General features: G+C 47.0%; 1 protein-coding gene across 5 annotated transcripts in view; it reads right to left on the bottom strand.

Moving 5' to 3' along the window:
• LOC119178623 (glutathione synthetase) overlaps window positions 1–15,212 on the bottom strand; it is a 141,311-nt gene that overhangs the window by 17,717 nt on the left and 108,382 nt on the right. The gene's annotated exons all lie outside the window — the stretch shown is intronic.

The following is a 15,212-nucleotide window of genomic DNA, read 5'->3' as shown; positions in this document are numbered from 1 at the left end:
GGACCTAGTATTTTATTCAACCCGAATGGTCGCCCAGGATCTAACCTATGCAGTTCTTGTTCTAGTCGCCTTCGGTGTGTGTCGTGTTTTGGACAGTCAAGCAATACGTGACAGATATCCTCGTTGTCGTGGCCGCATGAACATGCTGATGATGTTGCACGATGAATACGAAGTAGGAAGTGCTTTGTGTAAGCAGTTCCGAGTCGTAGGTGATGAATGAGTGTGTCGATACGTCTTGGGAGGTCATGGTCTGATTGGTATTCAAGATTAGGATCAACAGGATATAGGATCGATCCCTTTGTTTTGTCTGTGAACCAGTTAGACATGCATAATTCACGTGTTGTTGTTCTTAAAATTCTATTTACATCATATTGAGATACCGGAATGAGGCACGTTTGCGTAGAATCATGAGCGGTTTTCGCCAACTCATCCGCCATTTCATTTCCCTTAATTCCGCAGTGACTGGGAACCCACTGAAATGCCACTCAATGATTCGATTTCGTAGCTTCTGAGAGCTCCTTTAGTATAGCATATACTACACGCACATCAATGTGTCTTGAAGTTGCACTTTCCACACATGCCAGTGCTGCCAGGGAGTCTGTAATTACCACCCATTTTCTTGGTGTCGTTGACACTTTAATAAAGCTTATGGCTAGCGAAATCGCTACGAGCTCTGACGTTGTTGACGAAGAGAGGTGGCCCAATCGACATGCATATTCTTCGTGCAATTCCGGAATTATGAATGCTGATGTCACTGTCTCTTTGGTGACGGAGCCGTCAGTGTACACGTGAGTGTATCCTTGGTACCTGTCAAACAATGATGTGATCTCAACTGCTGAACGGCAACGGTTGGCACTTAATGTTTGCTGCGAAGTCCTTCTATTGACGTTTCAATAGTTGGTAGCTCAAGCAGCCATGGAAGGTAGTTTTGGTCCAGTGGCCAATGTGTCGACACAGGAAGCCGGGAAATGTACTGCTGGTACACATGGTGTATTTGCGCTCCAGCACGGTTCACGATGTTGGATATGAGCGGATGGGAAGGGTGTTGCGTGACTAGACGAAAGAGGTGCCGACATGTCTCCACATTTCTAATTACTATAAGGTTAGGTTCTCTTGCCTCTGCCAGTGTCAAAGAACTTGATGTTGCCTGTGGAACCCCCAGACATATGCGTAAGCTTCGTGCTTGTAACAGCTGAAGTCGGGGTAGCGACGTCTGAGAGATGTTGTGGAGGACTGGTGCAGAGTAGGCAATTTTCTGTCGGATTAGTGCACAATGAACGTGGAGGAGAGACGCTGATGTACCACCCCATTTTGTTCCCGCTATGCGACGTATAACAATTATGGTGCAGTTCACTTGATTTTCTAGATCAGCAATATGCTGACTCCATCTGAGTTGGCTATCTAAGGTAACGCCAAGGAAGCGATGCTTTCGTGCGATTTCGATTCTCTGGCCATCCACAAAAAGCTTCAAGTTTTTCACTCTTTTTCTCGTGAATGGCAGAACTACAGATTTGGCGTGAGAAAGCTGCATGCCTCGCTCTTTGAGGTAATCACTTATTGCGTCTAGTCCTTGTTGAAGCCGATGTTCCATCACTTCCAGTGATTTGTGAGACGTCCATATGCATATGTCGTCTGCATACATGGATATGTTCAAGGCTTCGGGCAGTACTTCTGGAAGACCTGCCATTGCATCATTGAAAAGAAGCGGACTTAGAACGCTTCTTTGGGGTACGCCTCTGTTCATGTTGAAGCGATCGCTGTCTCCATTATTGGTTGAAATGTATATTTGCCTGTTACGTAGGAAGTTGGCAATCCATTCAAGGATACGACTGTGAACCCCTAGTGAGGTAAGCCCGTGCAGCACAGAAAGGTGGCTCACAGAGTCGAACGCCTTCTTAATATCTATGAACGCCGCAACAGCCATGTTTCCACAGCTCGTCTCATGTTCTACAAATGTAACGGGGTCGAACACGCAGTCCATGGTGCATCGCCTTCGTCTGAAGCCAGCCATCTGTTCTGGAAGAGAGTTGTTATCTTCAATCCACCACTGTAATCTTCTGTGAACCATTTTTTCCATTACTTTAGATACACAGCTAGTGAGGCTGATTGGTTGGAATGAGTCAAGCGAAAGCGGTGATTTACCGGGCTTCAGTAGTGGGACGATTCTCGCGACCTTCCAACACATTGGAACGTACGCCTTCGTCTACATGTCGTTATATATCCGTAGAAGAACTGGCATGCCGTTGGATCCTAGATTTTTCAGAACACTGTACGATACGCTGTCAGGACCGATTGCCGTTCTTATGCTGGTTAGTGATAGAGCAGTACGCAACTCTAGTAGAGAATACGTGTTATCCAGTTGAGCATGTGATAAAGTGTATGCATCTTGGATTTGCTGCTCTACAGAACTAGGCAGTGCAGTAGTGTTGTGAACCAGTTGTCCAGTTCCAGCCAGCATTGTGCAAAACTTATTAGAAACGTGATATCACGCTCGAATAATCCAAGAGATATGGCCAATGCTCTGAATGGGTTTCGCTGGGATACTGGATGACTTAGAGCAGTAATTGTTTGCCAGATTTTCGGAAGTGGAGTAAATGGGGTCAATGAATCACAGAAATCATGCCATTTTTTCCGACCTAACTTTTGCATGTGTCGGTTAGATTGGATAAGTGTGGCCTGACTCTTCTCATAATCTTCAAGCCTCCCAGTGCAGCGATAGCAACGTTCTGCTCGATTTCTAATAGCTCGTAGGCGCTCATAGTCTGCATCTACACTGGAGTGGCCTGCTGGGACAGCTGTAAACCTTGTCGCATGAGAGTAACTGCTTTTAATGCAGGACATAAATGTATCCAATTCATTGACTCCCACCAAGTCACGTCCAGTATGTTCACGAAATAGTTTCCAGTCAGTTAGGTTCGAAATCAAAGTGGTCAGTGCACTTGCATTGGAATCAACATGATGACTTGTTCCGCACAAACTTCGACAGCCTTATGAGTGTTTCGATTAGCCGAAGGCTCCTTCTCTGAAGCCTTATATCATCCAGTAGATGTGATAGTGAAGAACCAAGCAGTGAAATCTACAGGATTGACTCATATATTGGGCAAGCTTCTGTCCAGAAAAAGAGACACTCAAGGTACTCGTGGTAAAACAACAACGGCAATCACTGTTGTTGGTCGTCAGCAGTATGATTGCTAATGAAATACAGCTTTTACAGAAGTATGATCATACAGCCCAGCATTATCCTTAAAATGAACTGCATCACATGCGCTACATGCGGAACTTCACAAGAACATCAAAATTTTTTTAAAAAGATTCTCCTCCATTCATGGATAGCCTGTGACTAGTATGGTCGATCCTGAATATTTTGAACTCTAAAAGAATCATGAAGTAGTTCGATATATTGATAACTTGAGATGCAAAATATCCAAAATTATGGCTTACATTAAGGGGAGATGCTACTCAAAGACACTTTTTCTTTAATATTCACCCCAGAGGAATGAAACTTGAGCTGTTTATGGAACTTTTTATGCTGATTTCAAATATTTAATTAGTTTTCTTGCAAGTTACACACTTTTAGCTCTGCAACATGACAAAGTGAAAACCTTAACCCTTTTGCTCCCCCTCTTTTCATCCCTAAAATTCTGTAAGTTTTTACCATTCATAATTCATAATGCTTCAAATAAGGTCAATAATGCAAATAACTAATTAGAAAGCACATACAAAATATGTAATACGCATGAAAAAAAATAGACGTAAAAAATATATATTTCACCTGCCCTAGTAAAGGTATACATATAATTTTTTTATTATACATTAAAATATGGAAATTTAAACTAGATAATTACATTTGTCATACTTTGGAAAAAATTTGGGCAAAATTTCCCGCAGATCCGAGCACTAGAAATGTCCGAAAAAGGAGGGGCACATTGGAAGAAATGGCAAAATTTTATTTTGAAAAAAAAAAAAAAAAACGAGTTTTAAAGTTAAAATTGAGTTTTTATTTATGAAAGATAATATTAAATCAGATGAAATTTGCACACTAAAAAGAACAATCCTTCTCGTAGTGGCAACTGCGACTAAAATACCCCAGCACCATGAGTTTGTCCCTCTCGGCGTTTTCGAGCCGACTCCTCACAGACATTTCGCTCAAAGGCAGGGCCATGAAACGCTTGCCAAACTTCTGCTCCATCTGGCAGCGCCTTGTGCCAACTGCAAGCCAGGAAGAAGTTTGACAGGACTGCGAAATCCAAACTAAGTCCAGTGTCATGCCATTTTACAGCTATGTTTGTGCCGCATACCGTCGCACATAATGGAAATGTCGTCCCTGCTAAGTACTCTCGCTGCGAGCTCTTTCGACCTCTTAAGATTGGTGCTGACGTCATCCATTGCCGCATCACGAACTTTCCGGCTGACGGTGGTGAATGACTCTGATGCATTGGCTTTTGCAAGCCAAGAACTGCCACAAATCGGACCAGCTGCTCGTAGTCTATTCCTAGAGAGCGCGCCGCACAACGACTTTCACTTGCGAGCAATGCCTTTTTTTATTCATAACAGAGATAATTACATGAGAAAAGCATTGTTCATCTGCGCTGCTCGACAAGACATGGACCCTGCAAACAGGTTTGTGATGCGGGGTTCTTGTTGCTGATTTGTTTTTCTCCCGGGCTGAGCCTCAGAGAGTTTTGTTAATAAGGACAAAGCCGTTCGGTTTCCAAGAAACACACAAAAAGTTTAATTGAAAAGTAAAAAGGCAAAGATTCCTCACAAAACAAAACACTTAATAAACAGTTGACTGGACATGACGAAACACATCTGTAAACACCCAACAAGAACGTTCAAAGTCAGTAACTAAACCTAACGTTCGAAAGAGGCTGAGTGATGGGAGTAGCGCAAGAGTATCGGTGCAGTCTCACCCACAAGTTGGTTTTCGGCGGTGATGAGAAACCGGAACGCCGTGACTCCTGCGTCAGTGCGTGGGCTGGACGAGGACGAGGGAACGCTGGCTGCTGGCGACACGTCGAAAAGCCCTACCAAATCGTGATGGTTTCGGCTTGAGGAGCGTGGACACGTCGGAGACGGGAGAACGCAGGCTGGTGGCGACGCGTCCGGGAACTAGGGTCGACCTAGTCAAGCAGCTGGGCGCACAGCTCGGGCCCGGAGCCCGACGGCTGTAGCTCGCCTGCCGGAACCAAAGTCCGCAGGCCCTGGAAAGGAGTTCAGGACCGGATGGCCACGGTCCTTTGGAGCGGGAACCCGACAGCAGGAGGCCCCGGCCGGTGGAAGTCCTGTAGGCTCGGGTCCGGAACCCAACGGCCCATCTTCAGCGCCCGGTCCGGTGACGACCTTCCGCTTGCACTGCCTGCCTCGAATTCCCCTTGCTCTGGTCCCCCCAGGCTCCTGCTTCAGCTCTGGCCCACTTGTCTCGTTCTCATTGGAGATACTGCTGTTTCGTGGTGTCAAGCCATCGGGCCTTGAAATCTCCGTGTTCGCTGCCCATTGGATGTTTTACCTTTTGTTTACTTCACGTCCTGCCACGCATCCTCGTGCTTGACGCTCTTTAACGTCGTCATTCTTGTTTAAGCAGCACCGCACGTGCACTCTGGTATTTCTCCTTTTGTTTTTTTTTTCCGTGACGCGCACTTTTCGAAGGCGCGCACTTTGAACGCGCACCACACATCACATACGCCCCCCTTTTATTCAAGTTTTTTTTTTTTTTTAGAAAAAAAAAAACTTGAATAAAAGGGGGGCGTATGTGATGTGTGGTGCGCGTTCAAAGTGCGCGCCTTCGAAAAGTGCGCGTCACGGAAAAAAAAAACAAAAGGAGAAATACCAGAGTGCACGTGCGGTGCTGCTTAAACAAGAATGACGACGTTAAAGAGCGTCAAGCACGAGGATGCGTGGCAGGACGTGAAGTAAACAAAAGGTAAAACATCCAATGGGCAGCGAACACGGAGATTTCAAGGCCCAATGGCTTGACACCACGAAACAGCAGTATCTCCAATGAGAACGAGACAAGTGGGCCAGAGCTGAAGCAGGAGCCTGGGGGGACCAGAGCAAGGGGAATTCGAGGCAGGCAGTGCAAGCGGAAGGTCGTCACCGGACCGGGCGCTGAAGATGGGCCGTTGGGTTCCGGACCCGAGCCTACAGGACTTCCACCGGCCGGGGCCTCCTGCTGTCGGGTTCCCGCTCCAAAGGACCGTGGCCATCCGGTCCTGAACTCCTTTCCAGGGCCTGCGGACTTTGGTTCCGGCAGGCGAGCTACAGCCGTCGGGCTCCGGGCCCGAGCTGTGCGCCCAGCTGCTTGACTAGGTCGACCCTAGTTCCCGGACGCGTCGCCACCAGCCTGCGTTCTCCCGTCTCCGACGTGTCCACGCTCCTCAAGCCGAAACCATCACGATTTGGTAGGGCTTTTCGACGTGTCGCCAGCAGCCAGCGTTCCCTCGTCCTCGTCCAGCCCACGCACTGACGCAGGAGTCACGGCGTTCCGGTTTCTCATCACCGCCGAAAACCAACTTGTGGGTGAGACTGCACCGATACTCTTGCGCTACTCCCATCACTCAGCCTCTTTCGAACGTTAGGTTTAGTTACTGACTTTGAACGTTCTTGTTGGGTGTTTACAGATGTGTTTCGTCATGTCCAGTCAACTGTTTATTAAGTGTTTTGTTTTGTGAGGAATCTTTGCCTTTTTACTTTTCAATTAAACTTTTTGTGTGTTTCTTGGAAACCGAACGGCTTTGTCCTTATTAACAAAACTCTCTGAGGCTCAGCCCGGGAGAAAAACAAATCAGCAACAAGAACCCCGCATCACAAATTGGCGTCCGCGACAGGACAAAGTCGTTTGTTTTTCCAGTAGATTTTTTTGACGCGGTTAACACGATGACGAACACGTGGGAGTTAATTGAGTTGGCGGATAAAATGGGACTGACGGGAGCGGAGTTTAGAGTATGGTACGAGGAGCGGATGGAGAGGGAGCGTGAGCAACGGGCTGCAGAACGAAAGGCGGCGAAGGAAAAGCTTGAATTGGTGCTTAGAGCTAAGAAGGAGGAGCTAGAGCGCGTAACGCGTGAAAATAAAGTGTTGCTAGAGCGTCAGACACGCATACTGAAGCAGCAGCTCCAATTAGAGAGGGTGGACTTCGAGCGGCGACTCGAGCTTGCGATGGCGAAAAGGGGGCAGCTGGCGATGCAGAAGGTCGAGCAAGCGGTGAATGTTTGCTCCGATAGCAGCGTTTGCTGGAGGGAAGTCGATTCCTGCAAGGTTGGCCTCGAGCCTCGCGACAGCCTTACTTCGGAGCGAGAAGCTCAGATAGAGGAAGGCAGAGAGGTGGACAGCCAAGAAGGCAGGAGTCATGAGGAGTTTGTTGAAGCGACGGAAAGCTCCTCTGGCTGGGAACATATTACTTCCGTTAGCTGCTTGGGGACCTCTGAGAGGCCAAGCACCTATGAAGAAGAGCGCCTGGATATGGGCGACCTAGAAGCTGTGGAAAATGTTGTGGAGCAAAGCTTCGATAGCAGGGAACAAAGACGCTCCATTCAGAATGAGGTGTGTATCAGAACGTCTCAGAGGCCGAGCACATTTCGGGAAGGGGTAGGGCTACCTCTCAATAGCTCCATGGAAGGAGCGCTAGAACGTCATTGGGAAGATGGCAGCGAATGCCATGAAGGCTCTGATATAGTGGCCACTGATTGTTTTGTACCGACAGAGGTAGCAGCAGGCACCACGTCAATGGTCCTAGACCATACGTATATCTCACTCAGAGAGAGAGGGGATTCTAGTTCACAGGATAGCGTAACTGCTATTTGTCCGAGAAAACACGATGGGAGTGCTGAAGCACTCTTCAAAATAAACAGTATCGAATCGGAGGTGGGCTCGATAGTAGGTATGGAGAATGCCAGACAGGGTCTTGAACCTGAGAACGTGATTGGTTTTGAACCTATAATTAAGTCCACTCAAGATGAGCTGTATAATGACCGAGCACAACGGCATCCCTTCTCAAGAATCCAGGAACCTCACACGCTTGTCGGAGCGTTTGGGCTTGCTGAGGGCACCCCGAGCTTGTGTTCATTAGATGGTGAACTAAAAGAAAGCATTTGTGTGAGAGATTGTGGCATTTGGACATTCGTGTCTCAGTGCGTTTCGTGTCGACGCCGACGGCTCGAGACCGCGCCCTGTTCCTCTGTGACCGGTAAGCGTTCATGTTGCCGGCACGAGTGCTGCATCTCGGGGCGCGGCCTGGCCTGCTGTTCTCTTCCTTGCCGAGGGCATCGCGGATCTCGGCGAGGCGTCTCCGCGGTCAGCCGTTGAACACAGCGATGAACGTGGCCTGGCTAATGGTCACGGTTGCGTCGAGCATCGCGTCTCGGCGCACGCTCTTCGCTGGACGGGCTGGCTATTCCCCGCATGGAGCATCGCGTCTCCTATGCGGGTTGACTGCTCCGTAGTCGCACCTACGCCATCAAGCGCCAGTGTCACCAGAGCGTCGAACTTCGGCAAGGGACGAGCGAGATGTTCTGCCGGGCGAGACGCGGGCGTGTGTACGGAGGACCATGGAGCCGGGCGAGGTTCAGGGTGGCCGAGGATTCAGGCAGCCAGGTGTGTGGGGAAACGCGCACTTATCTGCAGTTTTTTCATTACGGAAAAAAACTTTTCGAAAGGGGGGCTTTGTGATGTGATTGCGCGCGTTTAAAAAGTGCGCCACTCCATCAGCCAGAAGAAGATGAAGATAACGCTCGGTTGTGGCACGTGTGGGCGTGAAAATTTTGCTTCAATGAGGTCCTTCCACGGAGATTTCAAGGCCCAATGGCTGGGTACCACGAAAGTACAGAATCTCCAATCGGGACGAGACAAGTGCGCCAGAGCGGCAGCAGAAGCCTGAGCAGAGCAGATCAAGGGGAGTTCAAGACGACGGGGCAAGTGGAAGGTCGTCACCGGACCGGGCGCTGAAGATGGGCCGTCGGGCGTCAGACCCGAGCCTGCAGGACTTCGACCGGCCGGGGCCTCCTGCTGTCGTGTTCCCGCTCGAGAGCACCGTGGCCATCCGGTCCTGAACTCCTTCCTAGGACCTGCGGACTTTGATTTCAACAGGCGAGCAACAGCCGTCGGGCTACGGGCCTGAGCTGTGCGCCCAGCTGCTTGGCCAGGTTGACCCTGGTTCGCTGACGCGTCGCCACCAGCTTGCGTTCTCTCGTCACCGACGGTTCCACAGTCCTAAAGCCAGGCAGACGTGGCCGAGTCGGGACAGAGTGAAGAAGGTGGCCAGGGCGCGGGAGTGGCGGCCAGCAGAGCTCCTGCATCGAGGTCCCAGCGGGCTCCCACCTGGACACTAAGCTTCTTCTCGTCACCTGACGTGGGCCAGGCTTGTTCTGGTCTTCTGGCGTTGGCCAAGAAACGTCTCCGGCTTCGTGTGCGAGCTGCGGTTGCCGAACGCCGAAAGGTCACTGACTTCGACCAGCCCGACGCATCCTGCCGTGCCAGTCAACCACGTGAGCGTCTCAAGCTAATCACCATTCTTTACCTACTGCACAAGTGCGTCTTCACCATTACTCGGTCGCATCAGTTGCAAGCCCCGCATCCCCACTGTCATTGTTTACGTGAGTGCGTCCATGCATTGGTAGCACAGCTTTCGCTGCAAGCACCTCTTCAAGCTATGTCGTGACAAAGTTTATTTTCCACTGAACATTTATGTAATGCACTGTTCACGTCTTTAGCCGTTTGTTCTTCTTGCCAACCTCTTTTTAGTTATGTATGCTTTGTTCTTTGTCTGCTATTTGTTATTTAGGGGTTTGTAAATATATTGACTGTTGGAGATTTGGGTGGGAGCAAATGGTCTCGTCAGCTCATTTCCCGATGATGGTTATGTCGTCGGTGGTTTTTGCTTTTACACGAACCTACACGAGTGCATGCCCGTTAAACGGCCTCGTGACAAGGTTTCACAGCACATACAGGCGCGCAGCGGCCAATGGCGGTCCCCGATTCCTACCATGTGATAAGCCAGTCGCGTCACTCAAAAAGTACACAGAAGAGTGATTCTTTTTATTATTTCTTGCGCTGCATCAGCGAGCGAAACTGTTGTTATTCGAAGAGTGAGGCTCGACTCTTCATCTCATGCGATCAACAATGGGGAGCGGCGGCGCATTATCGGCGGCAAGGTGCTCGAAGAATGCACACTTTCGACCTTTTAACAGGCACCTTGTGCTCTTTAGATGAAATTTTAAAGCATTTCCAGTTAAGTCTCGACCTGTAATATTTTTTTCCAAACAGTAGAGGTACTAATCTTGTAAAAACAGGCGAAAAAAAATATCGGTAACTTAAAAAAAACAAAAAAACTGTTGTTTTTCGATCCGCATCTCCCCTCAAAGCATTGCAGGACTCACAACAGTTTTCAGAAACTGTAACAAGTGATCGCAAGATGAGTCACTCACAGTATAATAAAAAGCGATGTGATGACCACTTTTGCAAGTTACCACTCCTCATACAAAAACTTTTCTTTCTTCTTGCACGCTGTCAAGTTCACAAGCTTTCCAAATAAGCTAATTCAGCACTGCACTCTACAACAGCAATGGTCAGCGCTGAACTCTGATGCAAACTCTAAAAGCAGTCAAAAGGTTGTTTAGTGGGGGCATTGACATCTTTAAGACGTGCAACAAATTTAGTGAGGGAAACCCATTCACACCACAACCCTGATTATTCTTGATTTGTTTAATAGCATTTCGCCAAACATGTTGACTCTATTTCTCTATTATTGTTTTTATTTTGCTTGTTCTTTAATTTTTTGCTAACATGTTCACTGTTGTAACATTTTACTGCCCTCCCAGCTTGGACTGTGTGTCCACAGTATTTGATAAATAAAATAAATAAGAATTACCAAAATAACAAAACAAGGGCATGTGGTAATGTTAATTTGGCCTTTGCCATGATATCTATGAATGTGCTGTAAAATGGCTTTTTTTGTTTCCACAGAACAATCATTTCAATAACTTGACAGTTTTAAAGTGATCAAGGTTTGGCCTTTGAATACCACAGCATTAGTAAAAATGTATACCCAGTGTTGCATGTATTAAGCAGTTTTTTTAAGCAGACAACACAGGCATGACCTCATTTCTTTATGCTAAGCAGTGTGTGCAAAACTTGAAAAAGTTCTCCGTGGAATGAGTTCATAGGCAGCATTTCAAAACTGAAATATTGTATTAAGATGTCCGCCCAGAGAAGCATTCTTGTTTGAATAACTATATTTGGTTGGCCATAAATTAAGATCAGTGTAAGGATCAACATAGTTTAAGGCCCCCTACACGAGCACCTAGTGAAGCTCACGAATTATTTCATCTATTTTTCTGTTCAGTGTACACTAGAGGACTAGCATCATTCATCAGCCGTCATACAGTTGAACCCCTTTATAAGAGGCGAGCTCCGGGTAGCCATTTTTGTTTTTTTATGTGAGACGTCTCTTATAAGAAGCAGGGTTCCGCATATTGACACAATGTGACTTCAAGTTACGTACGCTAGCTGATACTTATGCCCTCTGAATAGACCCTGCTCAGCTGTGCGCGACCCATGATGGACACAAAAGAATGTGAAGAAAAAAAAATGAAGTGGGGTCTCGGGACTGCTAGGAGATTTCATTTCAGCTGTTTTTTTTTATTCTCGGGCACAAGTTCGCCCTACGTAGGTTGGTTCATTAAAAGTGTCCTTTTAACTGAGCGTTACGAATTCGGGGGAAGTGAGGGGTGTGATGCCAAGCCTCTCTCGAGTGATAGAACACAGTCCATAACCACAGCGACTTGGATCCAATGACATGACTCCTGTTCATCAGCGCTGCTGTCGACACCTGCGTGGTGACAATTTTTAATTTTGATTTTTGCCGACTTCCCTTTGAACCTCAACGGCTATGAACGGGTACGCAACCGACATGACAGCTCAGGTCACTCCAGCTAACATTGTAGTGAATCAGCCAATGCTACCTAAGCCTTTCTACTGCGACAGCTACGAGGACACAGAGGACTGACTTAACACTTTGAACGTGTCGCGAAGGCTGACGAATATGGAGCAGATCGCAAACTTGGAAGTGTTTCCTTCACACTGCAAGACAGCGCACGAACGTGGTATGAAAACCATGAAGCTACCGTTCGGTCGCGAGATGACTTTCGAAGAGAGCTGCTCACTGCTTTCTCGAATACAGACCACAGAGAGAGAGCCGAAGCAGCACTCCAGACAAGCAATGAGCGCAATAACAAAAGTATGGCCATGTATGTGAAAAACATGTCTTGTCTGTTCCGCCGAGTGGATCCAAATATGAGCATCATCTGATGTGAGGTGTGAAGCAAGAACTCCTTGCCAGAGTAATTTGGACCCCACCGCACACCGCCGCCGAGTTTCGTTCCGAAGCGACCACCATGGAAAGGACACTACAAAAGTGAGCAAGGATTACCAACCGAGATGCGAACATCACTACCCTGGACTTATTGCCACCAATCTTTGGAAGCAGCATGGAAGCACTACATGAGCCAGTACGGTCTGTTGTGCGAGAAGAGCTCCAGAAGCACCGCCTTGACCAAAACACTCTAATGGTTTCGCCTTGGCCGACGTTATCCGTAAGGTGGTTAGGCAGGTGGTACAGGAACCTCCGGGCAATGCGCAGCCAGAAGCGCCACTACAACAGCAGCTAAGAATGACCTATGCCAATGTGCTACTGTGAGGATCTCCAGAACGTGCGAATGGCGCAGCCACTACACCTATGCAGTACCTGGCGTCTCCAAGCACCCTGTAGCCACCACCCGAGAGAAGACTCAGGAAGAGCGATGCTGGTCGTCTCTTCCGAATGTGCCTGTACCACCTGGCAGGACTACGTGGTTTTCTTATTATTGCACCTGGACCATGAAAGGGTGAGCGCCCCTTCGGAAGCGAGGAATACCTGTCATGCCGTCAAAACTCAATTGGCTTCCAACAACACCAACCTCAAGCAACGGCCATGGAAAGGTATAGGTGGCCGAGCCTTTGCTTTTCAGCAAGCTCCTTAAGGTCTCGTCACTCAAGCTCGCAGCATAGAACAATCTAGAGTCAGAGACCTGTGTAGGCAAAGCCGCTGTTGATGCTAATGTAGAAAAACCTCAATCGCTGTCTCTAAACGACCAAGAACTCGGAAACCGGTGCTTTGACATTGCTTTTGATTAATGTGTGTTTGTTGACAGCTACAAAGTCATCGCACTGGTAGATACAGGCACAAATTATTCAGTGATAAGGTGGGCTTTCTAAAATATTGAAGAAAGTGATGACTCCATGAAAGGGACCACAAGTTCACACAGAAGGAGGACAACTCATTGACCCAACTAGAATATGCACAGGATGAATCGGAATACGTGATTTTACGTACGTCGCGAGTTTTATTGTGCAGCTCGAATGCTCAAGAGACTTCATTATCGGCATAGATTTCTTACGAACTAACAGTGTTGTAACCAGCTTGTGAGAATCTTCTGTCTCATTCTCGACTAGGCACGCTATCTCTACCTTTGAAACTGAAGAAAACATATATGACCTTGGTATTTGCAGATGATGACATCATGGTGCCGCCAAGATCAAGCATATCTGTCGCAGTAACTAACAAAGCATTCAGTGACTTCGAAGGATTTGCTAGCAACAACACCGTCTTGATACCCCCTACCCCGAAAAGAGATCTGCATGGCACGAGGCCTTGTTCAGTTTCGTGAAGGATGTACGAATGTTTTCCTTGCAAACTTTGGAAATGATGTGCAACACATTGCAAAAGGAACCGTTATCGCATTTCGTCCAGGTTACGGAGCTCTGCACTTTCGAAACCAATGAATCTGATTTGCAAGATGTGGAGTACTCTGTCCCTGCAGTCATTCACATCAAACAAGGGCTACTACCAAGTCAAAAAGAGCAAATAGAGGGTTTCGTAAGAAAATTCGATGAAAGTTTCTCGTTGTCATCTTAAGTTCGACGCACTCCTATTGCCAAACATCGCATCACTGTCGACGAGTCAGTGAGGTCTATATACCAGCATCCGTACTGAGTGTCGCCAAGAGAAAGAGAACCTATCAGTAATCAGGCTAAAGAAATGCTCAAGGACGACATAATTCAGCCTTCATTAAGTCCATGGGCGTCGCCTCTTGTCCTTGTGAGGAAAAAAGACCAGACCTTACGTTTCTGCATTAATTATTGGAAGCTCAACACCGCCATCAAAAGGGATGTTTATCTTCTCACAAGAATTGATGACACTGTGAATAGACTATGAAATGCCAGGTATTTTTACAAGTTGACAAAAGAGATAGCGAAAAGACAGCATTTGTGACACCAGACGATTTATATGAAGGTGGTACACTGCTCTAAAAAAAGTTTTTCATTTCTTGATTGATTTTAATGAAACTTGCCAGCTTATGTTTATTTATATGTAGCTGATTTTAAACTTGCAATTATTTTTCTTGTATGGGTTCGAAATAGAAAATATTTCATGTGCCTTTTGGGAAGCAAGATGCTTTTTAATTTAAGAGAGCTACAAAGTAAGTTGACATATCGCAATAATCTGCAATTAGGACTATGTGTAGTGCAAAAAAAAATGGATGTTCTAAATCATTGTGTTACGTTGAACATTTGTGTACAAGTCAATTTTAAGCTAGAATTTACCTGGCATGTGTTCAACATTCGATAACTTTTTTTCTAGTTGGTCTAGAATATTCATTTTTGTTGCACTGCAATCTCCTTGATTTCAGGTTATTTTGATATGCTTATTTACTTTGTAACTTTCTTAGTTTAGGCAAAAGCTTGCTCCCCAAAAGACACATGAAATAATTAGCATTTTAAAAACTACCCTTAACACAAGAACAATAATTGAACATGTTGAAAATCGGGCTCGCACGGTGCATGGAAGACAATGAGGAAGAAGTCAAGTTAACGTGCTGTGAGAGTGGACGGTTTTGCTTGTGACAAATTCGATCACTATATTTGGATGGCTTAGCGCTCTGCGCCAATAAACCCGGCAGAAGTGTCTTTTCCCTACATCGTTTTGGTGCCGAATGACCTGGGAAGACAGCCAGCACCTTTGCATCTTGCGGCTTCTTTTGGTAGAGACCTCTGCATTGAGCCGTCATGGAGCGGATCTAGAACAAGCGCGCCGCTCGCTTAGCGCAAACCACGAGGACCATTAACAAAGTAAGCGAGGTCCTTCGGTACAGACAGTTTGAGCTTTCCCCGCTTCATGT

The sequence above is a fragment of the Rhipicephalus microplus genome, chromosome 1 (assembly GCF_043290135.1).
Source record: "Rhipicephalus microplus isolate Deutch F79 chromosome 1, USDA_Rmic, whole genome shotgun sequence".
Classification (NCBI taxonomy): domain Eukaryota; kingdom Metazoa; phylum Arthropoda; class Arachnida; order Ixodida; family Ixodidae; genus Rhipicephalus; species Rhipicephalus microplus.
Note: the sequence above shows the minus strand (reverse complement) of the source record. Positions and strands in the feature narration are given on the sequence as shown.